The sequence below is a fragment of the Pseudophryne corroboree genome, chromosome 3 (genome assembly GCF_028390025.1).
Source record: "Pseudophryne corroboree isolate aPseCor3 chromosome 3, aPseCor3.hap2, whole genome shotgun sequence".
Classification (NCBI taxonomy): domain Eukaryota; kingdom Metazoa; phylum Chordata; class Amphibia; order Anura; family Myobatrachidae; genus Pseudophryne; species Pseudophryne corroboree.
Genome location: NC_086446.1, coordinates 554,057,660 through 554,070,969, shown reverse-complemented (window position 1 = coordinate 554,070,969; position 13,310 = coordinate 554,057,660).

Genomic DNA, 13,310 nt, shown 5'->3' with positions numbered 1-13,310 from the left:
TATAGAGGGTTGAATTCCACCTCGTTACCACTTCTTGCTTCAGATGATGGCAGGGCAGGTTCAGTAGTTTTTGGTGGTGCTCCAGTCTTCTGTACGTGGTGCCTGTACGCCGAAAGTGTCCCGCAATTTTTCTGCCCACCGACAGCATCTCTTGCACGCCCCTGTCGTTTTTTAAAAAATTCTGCACCACCAAATTCAAGGTATGTGCAAAACATGGGACGTGCTGGAATTTGCCCATATTTAATGCACACACAATATTGCTGGCGTTGTCCGATGCCACAAATCCACAGGAGAGTCCAATTGGGGTAAGCCATTCCGCGATGATCTTCCTCAGTTGCCGTAAGAGGTTTTCAGCTGTGTGCGTATTCTGGAAAGCGGTGATACAAAGCGTAGCCTGCCTAGGAAAGAGTTGGCGTTTGCGAGATGCTGCTACTGGTGCCGCCGCTGCTGTTCTTGCGGCGGGAGTCCATACATCTACCCAGTGGGCTGTCACAGTCATATAGTCCTGACCCTGCCCTGCTCCACTTGTCCACATGTCCGTGGTTAAGTGGACATTGGGTACAACTGCATTTTTTAGGACACTGGTGAGTCTTTTTCTGACGTCCGTGTACATTCTCGGTATCGCCTGCCTAGAGAAGTGGAACCTAGATGGTATTTGGTAACGGGGGCACACTGCCTCAATAAATTGTCTAGTTCCCTGTGAACTAACGGCGGATACCGGACGCACGTCTAACACCAACATAGTTGTCAAGGACTCAGTTATCCGCTTTGCAGTAGGATGACTGCTGTGATATTTCATCTTCCTCGTAAAGGACTGTTGAACAGTCAATTGCTTACTGGAAGTAGTACAAGTGGGCTTACGACTTCCCCTCTGGGATGACCATCGACTCCCAGCGGCAACAACAGCAGCGCCAGCAGCAGTAGGCGTTACACGCAAGGATGCATCGGAGGAATCCCAGGCAGGAGAGGACTCGTCAGAATTGCCAGTGACATGGCCTGCAGGACTATTGGCATTCCTGGGGAAGGAGGAAATTGACACTGAGGGAGTTGGTGGGGTGGTTTGCGTGAGCTTGGTTACAAGAGGAAGGGATTTACTGGTCAGTGGACTGCTTCCGCTGTCACCCAAAGTTTTTGAACTTGTCACTGACTTATTATGAATGCGCTGCAGGTGACGTATAAGGGAGGATGTTCCGAGGTGGTTAACGTCCTTACCCCTACTTATTACAGCTTGACAAAGGGAACACACGGCTTGACACCTGTTGTCCGCATTTCTGGTGAAATACCTCCACACCGAAGAGCTGATTTTTTTGGTATTTTCACCTGGCATGTCAACGGCCATATTCCTCCCACGGACAACAGGTGTCTCCCCGGGTGCCTGACTTAAACAAACCACCTCACCATCAGAATCCTCCTGGTCAATTTCCTCCCCAGCGCCAGCAACACCCATATCCTCCTCATCCTGGTGTACTTCAACACTGACATCTTCAATCTGACTATCAGGAACTGGACTGCGGGTGCTCCTTCCAGCACTTGCAGGGGGCGTGCAAATGGTGGAAGGCGCATGCTCTTCACGTCCAGTGTTGGGAAGGTCAGGCATCGCAACCGACACAATTGGACTCTCCTTGTGGATTTGGGATTTCAAAGAACGCACAGTTCTTTGCGGTGCTTTTGCCAGCTTGAGTCTTTTCAGTTTTCTAGCGAGAGGCTGAGTGCTTCCATCCTCATGTGAAGCTGAACCACTAGCCATGAACATAGGCCAGGGCCTCAGCCGTTCCTTGCCACTCCGTGTGGTAAATGGCATATTGGCAAGTTTACGCTTCTCCTCCGACAATTTTATTTTAGGTTTTGGAGTCCTTTTTTTACTGATATTTGGTGTTTTGGTTTTGACATGCTCTGTACTATGCCATTGGGCATCGGCCTTGGCAGACGACGTTGCTGGCATTTCATCGTCTCGGCCATGACTAGTGGCAGCAGCTTCAGCACGAGGTGGAAGTGGATCTTGATCTTTCCCTAATTTTGGAACCTCAACATTTTTGTTCTCCATATTTTAATAGGCACAACTAAAAGGCACCTCAGGTAAACAATGGAGATGGATGGATTGGATACTAGTATACAATTATGGACGGGCTGCCGAGTGCCGACACAGAGGTAGCCACAGCCGTGAACTACCGCACTGTACTGTGTCTGCTGCTAATATAGACTGGTTGATAAAGAGATAGTATACTCGTAACTAGTATGTATGTATAAAGAAAGAAAAAAAAACCACGGTTAGGTGGTATATACAATTATGGACGGGCTGCCGAGTGCCGACACAGAGGTAGCCACAGCCGTGAACTACCGCACTGTACTGTGTCTGCTGCTAATATATAGACTGGTTGATAAAGAGATAGTATACTCGTAACTAGTATGTATGTATAAAGAAAGAAAAAAAAACCACGGTTAGGTGGTATATACAATTATGGACGGGCTGCCGAGTGCCGACACAGAGGTAGCCACAGCCGTGAACTACCGCACTGTACTGTGTCTGCTGCTAATATATAGACTGGTTGATAAAGAGATAGTATACTCGTAACTAGTATGTATGTATAAAGAAAGAAAAAAAAACCACGGTTAGGTGGTATATACAATTATGGACGGGCTGCCGAGTGCCGACACAGAGGTAGCCACAGCCGTGAACTACCGCACTGTACTGTGTCTGCTGCTAATATATAGACTGGTTGATAAAGAGATAGTATACTCGTAACTAGTATGTATGTATAAAGAAAGAAAAAAAAACCACGGTTAGGTGGTATATACAATTATGGACGGGCTGCCGAGTGCCGACACAGAGGTAGCCACAGCCGTGAACTACCGCACTGTACTGTGTCTGCTGCTAATATATAGACTGGTTGATAAAGAGATAGTATACTCGTAACTAGTATGTATGTATAAAGAAAGAAAAAAAAACCACGGTTAGGTGGTATATACAATTATGGACGGGCTGCCGAGTGCCGACACAGAGGTAGCCACAGCCGTGAACTACCGCACTGTACTGTGTCTGCTGCTAATATAGACTGGTTGATAAAGAGATAGTATACTCGTAACTAGTATGTATGTATAAAGAATGAAAAAAAAACCACGGTTAGGTGGTATATACAATTATGGACGGGCTGCCGAGTGCCGACACAGAGGTAGCCACAGCCGTGAACTACCACACTGTACTGTGTCTGCTGCTAATATATAGACTGGTTGATAAAGAGATAGTATACTCGTAACTAGTATGTATGTATAAAGAAAGAAAAAAAAACCACGGTTAGGTGGTATATACAATTATGGACGGGCTGCCGAGTGCCGACACAGAGGTAGCCACAGCCGTGAACTACCGCACTGTACTGTGTCTGCTGCTAATATATAGACTGGTTGATAAAGAGATAGTATACTCGTAACTAGTATGTATGTATAAAGAAAGAAAAAAAAACCACGGTTAGGTGGTATATACAATTATGGACGGGCTGCCGAGTGCCGACACAGAGGTAGCCACAGCCGTGAACTACCGCACTGTACTGTGTCTGCTGCTAATATAGACTGGTTGATAAAGAGATAGTATACTACTAATATTATATATACTGGTGGTCAGGTCACTGGTCACTAGTCACACTGGCAGTGGCACTCCTGCAGCAAAAGTGTGCACTGTTTAATTTTAATATAATATTATGTACTCCTGGCTCCTGCTATAACCTATAACTGGCACTGCAGTAGTGCTCCCCAGTCTCCCCCACAATTATAAGCTGTGTGAGCTGAGCAGTCAGACAGATATATAATATATATAGATGATGCAGCACACTGGCCTGAGCCTGAGCAGTGCACACAGATATGGTATGTGACTGACTGAGTCACTGTGTGTATCGCTTTTTTCAGGCAGAGAACGGATATATTAAATAAACTGCACTGTGTGTCTGGTGGTCACTCACTATATAATATATTATGTACTCCTGGCTCCTGCTATAACCTATAACTGGCACTGCAGTAGTGCTCCCCAGTCTCCCCCACAATTATAAGCTGTGTGAGCTGAGCAGTCAGACAGATATATATAATATTATATATAGATAATAGATGATGCAGCACACTGGCCTGAGCCTGAGCAGTGCACACAGATATGGTATGTGACTGAGTCACTGTGTGCTGTGTATCGCTTTTTTCAGGCAGAGAACGGATTATATTATGTACTCCTGGCTCCTGCTATAACCTATAACTGGCACTGCAGTAGTGCTCCCCAGTCTCCCCCACAATTATAAGCTGTGTGAGCTGAGCAGTCAGACAGATATATATAATATTATATATAGATAATAGATGATGCAGCACACTGGCCTGAGCCTGAGCAGTGCACACAGATATGGTATGTGACTGAGTCACTGTGTGCTGTGTATCGCTTTTTTCAGGCAGAGAACGGATTATAAATAAAAGTGGTGGTCACTGGTCACTATCAGCAAAACTCTGCACTGTACACTACTGAGTACTCCTAATGCTCCCCAAAATTAGTAAATCAAGTGTCTCTCTAATCTATTCTAATTCTAAACGGAGAGGACGCCAGCCACGTCCTCTCCCTATCAATCTCAATGCACGTGTGAAAATGGCGGCGACGCGCGGCTCCTTATATAGAATCCGAGTCTCGCGATAGAATCCGAGCCTCGCGAGAATCCGACAGCGTCATGATGACGTTCGGGCGCGCTCGGGTTAACCGAGCAAGGCGGGAAGATCCGAGTCGCTCGGACCCGTGAAAAAAAACATGAAGTTCTGGCGGGTTCGGATTCAGAGAAACCGAACCCGCTCATCTCTACTTATTGCACCTCTTTTTCTTCTTTGCATTATGTTCTAATTGGGGCCTAGTTTTTAAAAGTACCATCCTGATTGACACTGCAGTGCCACTACTAGATGGGCCAGGTGTTTGTGCCGCCCTCTTGTGTCGCTTAGCTTAGTCATTCAGCGACCTCGGTGCAACGTTTTGGCCTAAAAATAATATTGTACGGTGTGAGGTGTTCAGATTAGTCTGGAAATGAGTGGACATGAGTGTTATTGATTTTAATAATACTGTAGGGTCAAAATTACCCCCAAATTCTGGAGAGCACTACTCTGCAGTAGCTGTACTGGTTGTAGAGGGTCAATGCAAGCATTCTGCAAGTCACATGCATGTTCCATGGGGCAGCGACAGTGCCACCCCCAGGGCTCTATGAGTTGTGTGATGGCTTTGCTTGAAAATCCCTTGTTATGGCCCTGCAGTACATGCATCACATCATGCATGCTGATTGCGCACAGAGACACAGTTTTGTTAGTGGGCATTCCTGGGAAGTAACATGGAGGCAGCAAAGCAGACACAGGCATTTCACTGAAGTAGGCTTCATCCAAAGATGTACACAGGAGGCCATACTCAGTTAGGGCTGCTTAAAGTTTTGATTGTGCATCCAATGGTGCACCGAGATGGAAATGCATCATCACAACATGCTGCAAGTGGCATCTCAGTTCTAAGAAAATTGGCTGTGGCTTCAGCATAAGATGCAGATGCATCTCCATCTGTGACTGACTCAAAATCAAGCCGGCTTATAGGGCCTTAGGGGTATATGCAATTACCGGCGAATAACGGCAATTTTTCGCCCGTTTTTTAATTCGACCGTCGAATTCCGGCAAGTGGGTGCTGGAATTCAACATATTCACTAAAAAACGGATTTGACAGTCCCGCTGTCGAAAAACGGCCGATTTGACGGATTTTGATCCGATTTTTAAAAAACGGGGAAAAACGGTAAAAAAAAACCCAAAAAAATTGCGTGGGGTCCCCCTCCAAAGCATAACCAGCCTCTGGCTCTTCGAGCCGGTCCTGGTTCTAAAAATCTGGGGAAAAAACTGACAGGGGATCCCCCGTATTTTTAAAACCAGCACCGGGCTCTGCGCCTGGTGCTGGTGCAAAAAATACGGGGGACAAAAAGTGTAGGGGTCCCCCGTATTTTTTACACCAGCATCGGGCTCCACTAGCTGGACAGATAATGCCACAGCCGGGGGTCACTTTTATACAGCGCCCTGCGGCCGTGGCATTAAATATCCAACTAGTCACCCCTGGCCGGGGTACCCTGGGGGAGTGGGGACCCCTTCAATCAAGGGGTCCCCCCCAGCCACCCAATGGCCAGGGGTGAAGCCCGAGGCTGTCCCCCCCATCCAAGGGCTGCGGATGGGGGGCTGATAGCCTTGAGAAAATTGAAAGAATATTGTTTTTCCAGTAGTACTACAAGTCCCAGCAAGCCTCCCCCACAAGCTGGTACTTGGAGAACCACAAGTACCAGCATGCGGGAGAAAAACGGGCCCACTGGTACCTGTAGTTCTACTGAAAAAAAAATACCCAAATAAAAACAGGACACGCACACCGTGAGAGTAAAACTTTATTTCACACATGTCGACACACACATACTAACCTATGTTCACACGCCGACCTCTGTCCACTTGTCCAAGTAGAATCCACGGTGTACCTGTGAATAAAATGATACTCACCTCAATCCAGTATCCGGATCTTTTAAAATAATCCTCGTACTTGGCAAAACAACAAAACGAACACCCGGACCAAATGGACTGAAAGGGGTCCCATGTTTACACATGGGACCCCTTTCCCCGAATGCAGAGACCCCCCCTGTGACTGCTGTCACAGAAAGGTCCCTTCAGCCAATCAGCGAGCGCAACGTCCTGGCACTCTGCTGATTGGCTATGCACGTCTGAGCTGTCAGACAGCGCATCGCAAAGCCTCTCCATTATATTCAATGGTGGGAACTTTGCGGTCAGTGGTGAGGTCACCCGCGGTCAGAGGCTGACCGCGGGTAACCCCACCGCTGACCGCAAAGTTCCCACCATTGAAACTAATGGAGGGAGCTGTGCGATGCGCTGTCTACCAGCAGACGCGCATACAGCCAATCAGGAGAGTGCCACGAAGTAGCGCTTCCTGATTGGCTTAAGAGACCTTTCTGTGACAGCAGTCACGGGGGGGTCTCTGCATTCGGGGAAAGGGGTCCCATGTGTAAACATGGGACCCCTTTCAGTCCGTTTGGTCCAGGTGTTCGTTTTGTTGTTTTGCCAAGTACGAGGATTATTTTAAAAGATCCGGACACTGGATTGAGGGGAGTATAATTTTATTCACAGGTACACCGTGGATTCTACTTGGACAAGTGGACAGAGGTCGGCGTGTGAACATAGGTTAGTATGTGTGTGTCGACATGTGTGAAATAAAGTTTTACTCTCACGGTGTGCGTGTCCTGTTTTTATTTGGGTATTTTTTTTCAGTAGAACTACAGGTACCAGCGGGACCATTTTTCTCCCGCATGCTGGTACTTGTGGTTCTCCAAGTACCAGCTTGCGGGGGAGGCTTGCTGGGACTTGTAGTACTACTGGAAAAAACAATATTCTTTAAATTTTCTCAAGGCTATCAGCCCCCCATCCGCAGCCCTTGGATGGGGGGGGGGGGGACAGCCTCGGGCTTCACCCCTGGCCCTTGGGTGGCTGGGTGGGACCACTTGATTGAAGGGGTCCCCACTCCCCCACGGTACCCCGGCCAGGGGTGACTAGTTGGATATTTAATGCCACGGCCGCAGGGCGCTGTATAACAGTGACCCCCAGCTGTGGCATTATCTGTCCAGCTAGTGGAGCCCGATGCTGGTGTAAAAAATACGGGGGACCCCTACACTCTATCCCCCGTATTTTTTGCACCAGCACCAGGCGCAGAGCCCAGTGCTGGTTTTAAAAGTACGGGGGATCCCCTGTCAGTTTTTCCCCCGGATTTTTAGAACCAGGACCGGCTCGAAGAGCCTGAGGCTGGTTATGCTTAGGAAGGGGGACCCTACGCAATTTTTTTCTGATTTCTAACATTCCATTTAAAAAAAATATATATATTTTTAAAAATATATAAATAATACTTGTGCCTCCAAAATAGACAAACCTAGGTACTTGGTTTGTCTATTTTGGAGGCACAAGTATTATTTATATATTTTTAAAAATATTTTTCTTTTTTTTAAATGGAATGTTAGAAATCAGAAAAAAAAATTCCCTTCTAATATAAATAGATATGCTATTACCAATAGAAAAAAAAACACAAAAAAAAATGTTTTTACATTTTTTTATTAGATTCCGCCAGCAAAGTGTGGTGGATTGAAAATGACGAATTTACTGTCTAAAAGCACTGTTGTCGAATTTACAAACTTCAATTGAATATACTTTTGTCGAATTGCCGCATTTGTACCATTGCAGAAATGTCGAATTTGACAAATGTCGAATTTCAAAAAGTCGAATTTGGAAAGTCCGTTTTTATGACGAAAAGCACTGAATTGCATAGTCGAATTTTTTTTTTTTGGCGAAAATGTCCCGTTTTTCGACATTTTCGGGAATTCGACCGCAATTGCATATACCCCTTAAACTGAGTTTTGAGTAAGAGTAAAAAAAATAAAAGAATTTACTTCTGGAATAAGCCATGTAGCAATGAAAAAGGTGAAAGTGCATTTATTTATTTTTTTGTATGCATGAGAAACGCTGGCTGCTTTTGCATGTAGTGAACAAATACTGGATAGCTTTGTTTTTACACTGCAATTTGGAATAGAGCTAGGATACTGTACACGCCTCCTAACTACTACATAAATACAATATCTCTGCACATTTCAAATCTGCCCCGTGTGCAGTACATGCTTTTCCAAAAGTGCCAAGTGCTCTTCTTTTTGCTCTTAGTACAATCTATGTATACTAAAAGGCCCACACAAGCAGGATTATAAAATTCCTGATATATTTGTGTTTTACATTATTTCTTACTCACATTTAATGCATCCAAGTAAGGCACTACTGCTGTCACAGCAATTCTCATGTACTTTTTTCCCCCAACACTATTTAGGCCCTTTAGGTTAATGATATACATAGTAATGTAAAAATTTAAATTTCCAGTAGATTTTTATTTTATTTTAAATGACATAATATTTGAAGGCATTAGTGCTGACAATGATAGATGTCACAATATTGTGGCATTCACCTCCAGTATATGTGCAATAGCATGAATACTGTAGCTAAAGTGTAATACAACTAGACAAACAATGTTTTTTTTAACAATGTTTTACACTAAAACTAATACCCCTTTCAGACTCACATAGCCAAGGTGCACCTGGGAATGTGTATACAGGTGCTTCCCAGGTGCAAATAAAAACCACAAAGAGAAGCGCTGTCACTAAAAGTATTAATATATTTTATTAAAATGACCTTAATCACATATAAGAATTATGAGAAAACCTGAACATCCTGTGACTTTAAGAAATACTTTAGCAGCAACACATCAAAACATGTAACAATTTGTATTCCTCACTGAGGTCTCCTTTAAAACAGTGTATCAATCTACCCTCTATATAATATATAGTAACTCTTATAATTGAAAGGAATTCCTTAGAATAAGCTCCACGCGTGGGCTGATTGAAACACTTGAGACCATATATTGAGACATCGCTTTTTATATTGTAAAGGTTTATTTAAGTATATTTTAAATAGTTTTAGCCCACTCTCCTTTTTTTCTCTGCAAATGTGTTAACACTTATATATATAAGAGATTTTCTGTTTGTTACCACTTGAATAGGAGTCTGCAAGTCATTAATAGATTAAACGAAATGATGGCAGCTGAGCTCCATTTGATTTTAAGTGATCACTAACAGACAGGTGTATTGCTAATTAAGGAAGCAGAGGAGTATAAAGGAGACCAGGGGCTCTAGAGGCGGTACTTCTGAGGAAACAGCCCCAGGATTGATGCTGAGAAACGCGTCAAGCAAACCCGTCCGATTATACTGCCCGACATTCTGCCCGGCATCCAGCTGACCATTACGAACAGAGACTGATTCCAGCAGCACGTCTCTGACAGCATCCGCCGCTCAGCGTCTCACCTGGCACTTGCTCGGCATTTGGCTCACCGCACCAAACGGAGATTCAGCTCATGACAGCTAGCAGCATGCTCCAGATGAAGCCTTATGGAAAGCGGTGAGAGAGCACTACAGCCTTTGAATATTCATGCCGTTCTGAATGAGACTGTAAGCGTTTTACCCATTATCTCCTACAAGCCCTGTACATCTTATTGCAGTGTCCCAGAGCGGGCAGCCGGCGCCCTACGGACACAAAATAACTGTTGCCTATTGCATAAGTTGGGTTAAGTATAATAACAGACTCCAAAATAGCGTTATATGCTTAATCTGTTATTGTGCTACCATAAGCTTACTAAAAAAAGCTTGTCAATTCTGGACGGCATCATTGGGAACTAAGGGCTAATAGGGATCTCACAAATAATTGAGCGGATGATATCAATGTGAATAACTCCTATATACATCACGGATGAACTCTCAAACCCTCTACCAATATATGGTCTCAAGTGTTTCAATCAGCCCACACGTGGAGCTTATTCTAAGGAATTCCTTTCAATTATAAGAGTTACTATATATTATATAGAGGGTAGATTGATACACTGTTTCAAAGGAGACCTCAGTGAGGAGTACAAATTGTTACATGTTTTGATGTGTTGCTGCTAAAGTATTTCTTAAAGTCACAGGATGTTCAGGTTTTCTCATAATTCTTATATGTGATTAAGGTCATTTTAATAAAATATATTAATACTTTTAGTGACAGCGCTTCTCTTTGTGGTTTTTATTATCAATTTTTGTTTTTTTGAGGCTCAGCACCTCAAATAAGTGAAGCTGCAGTCAGTATTAATATTATCATTGTCCCATAGCCAGTACACCAGCGCCTGCTTATATTTCTTTGTAGATTTTTTGCTTCCCAGGTGCAACCTGGCTTGAGACTAGAGATGTGCACGGGAAATTTTTCGGGTTTTGTGTTTTGGTTTTGGATTCGGTTCCGCGGCCGTGTTTTGGATTCGGACGCGTTTTGGCAAAACCTCCCTGAAAATTTTTTGTCGGATTCGGGTGTGTTTTGGATTCGGGTGTTTTTTAAAAAAAAAAATCCTCAAAAACAGCTTAAATCATAGAATTTGGGGGTAATTTTGATGCCATAGTATTATTAACCACAATAACGATAATTTCCACTAATTTCCAGTATATTCTGAACACCTCACACCTCACAATATTATTTTTAGTCCTAAAATTTGCACCAAGGTCGCTGGATGACTAAGCTAAGAGACCCAAGAGGGCGGCACAAACACCTAGCCCATCTAGGAGTGGCACTGCAGTGGCAGACAGGATGGCACTTAAAAAAATTGGCCCCCAAACAGCACATGATGCAAAGAAAAGAGAAAAAGAGGTGCACTGTGGTCACTGGACGGCTAAGCTAAGCGACACAAACACCTCAATATCACAGGAATTATTCGTTCTAATCAATGGTATTATTGGTCCAAATCACTGTAAGAAAATGACAAAATCACAGGAATTATTTGTTCTAATCAATGGTATTATTGGTCCAAATCACTGGAATAAAATGACAAAATCACTGGAATTAAATGGCAGTAATGTCGGGAATTATATCAAATGGCAGTACCACTGGACATATACGGAAGTGTCAGACATGATGGCACTTATAAAAATAGTCCCCAAACAGCACATGATGCAAAGAAAAGAGAAAAAGAGGTGCACTGTGGTCACTGGACGGCTAAGCTAAGCGACACAAACACCTCAATATCACAGGAATTATTCGTTCTAATCAATGGTATTATTGGTCCAAATCACTGGAAGAAAATGACAAAATCACAGGAATTATTTGTTCTAATCAATGGTATTATTGGTCCAAATCACTGGAAGAAATGACAAAATCACCGGAATTATTTGTTCTAATCAATGGTATTATTGGTCCAAATCACTGGAAGAAAATGACAAAATCACTGGAATTAAATGGCAGTAATGTCGGGAATTATATCAAATGGCAGTACCACTGGACATATACGGAAGTGTCAGACAGGATGGCACTTATAAAAATAGTCCCCAAACAGCACATGATGCAAAGAAAAGAGAAAAAGAGGTGCACTGTGGTCGCTGGATGGCTAAGCTAAGTGACACAAACACCTCAATATCACAGGAATTATTCGTTCTAATCAATGGTATTATTGGTCCAAATCACTGTAAGAAAATGACAAAATCACAGGAATCATTTGTTCTTATCAATGGTATTATTGGTCCAAATCACTGGAAGAAAATGACAAAATCACTGTAATCATTTGGCAAGATCACTGTAATTAATAATTAATTATAAATCACTGATATTAATTGGTAAAATCTCGCTTTCGCCTGCCTAGTGAAGTGGAATCTAGATGGGATTTTGTACAAGGGACACAATAACTTCATCAATTGCCTAAATCCCAATGCACTAATGGCGGAAAATGGGCGCACGTCTAACAGCGCACTGATTATACTGAGCACTGATTTTACTGTGCACTGATTATACTGAGCACTGATTTTACTGAGCACTGATGATACTTCGGAGAACTGACACTGAGCAGTGAGAACAGCACTGGACTATTGTACTGTAGTATACTGGTCACCACAATGCAGCACTGACACTGAGCACAGATATTAAGCACTGATCAGGATACTAAAAGTGACACAGAGCTGCAAGATACAGCAATGGCCTACTGTTCTGTACTATATGTATACTGCTGGTCACCAAAATACTGCACTGTCCTACTATATACTGCTCACAATAATGCACTAAATGCAGCACAGAGATAGTATACTTGACACAGAGCTGCAAGATACAGCAATGGCCTACTGTACTGTACTATATTTATACTGCTGGTCACCAAAATGTTGCACTGTCCTACTATATACTGCTCACAATAATGCAGCACAGAGATAGTATACTTGACACAGAGCTGCAAGATACAGCAATGGCCTACTGTACTGTACTATATGTATATTGCTGGTCACCAAAATGCTGCACTGTCCTACTATATACTGCTCACAATAATGCAGCACAGAGATAGTATACTTGACACAGAGCTGCAAGATACAGCAATGGCCTATTGTACTGTAGTACTATAATTATATACTGGTGGTCCCCAGTCCCCACAATGCTGCCCACTGAGCACAGATATTGCAGCACACTGAGCACAGATATGGAGCGTTTACAGGCAGAGAACGTAGATATTTGCAGCACACTGAGCACAGATATTTGCAGCACACTGAGCACAGATATGGAGCTTTTCAGGGAGAGAACGCAGCCACGTCCTCTCCATTCAATCTTCAATGCATGAGTGAAAATGGCGGCGACGCGCGGCTCTTTATATAGAATACGAATCTCGCGAGAATCCGACAGCGGGATGACGACGTTCGGCCGCGTTCGGGTTA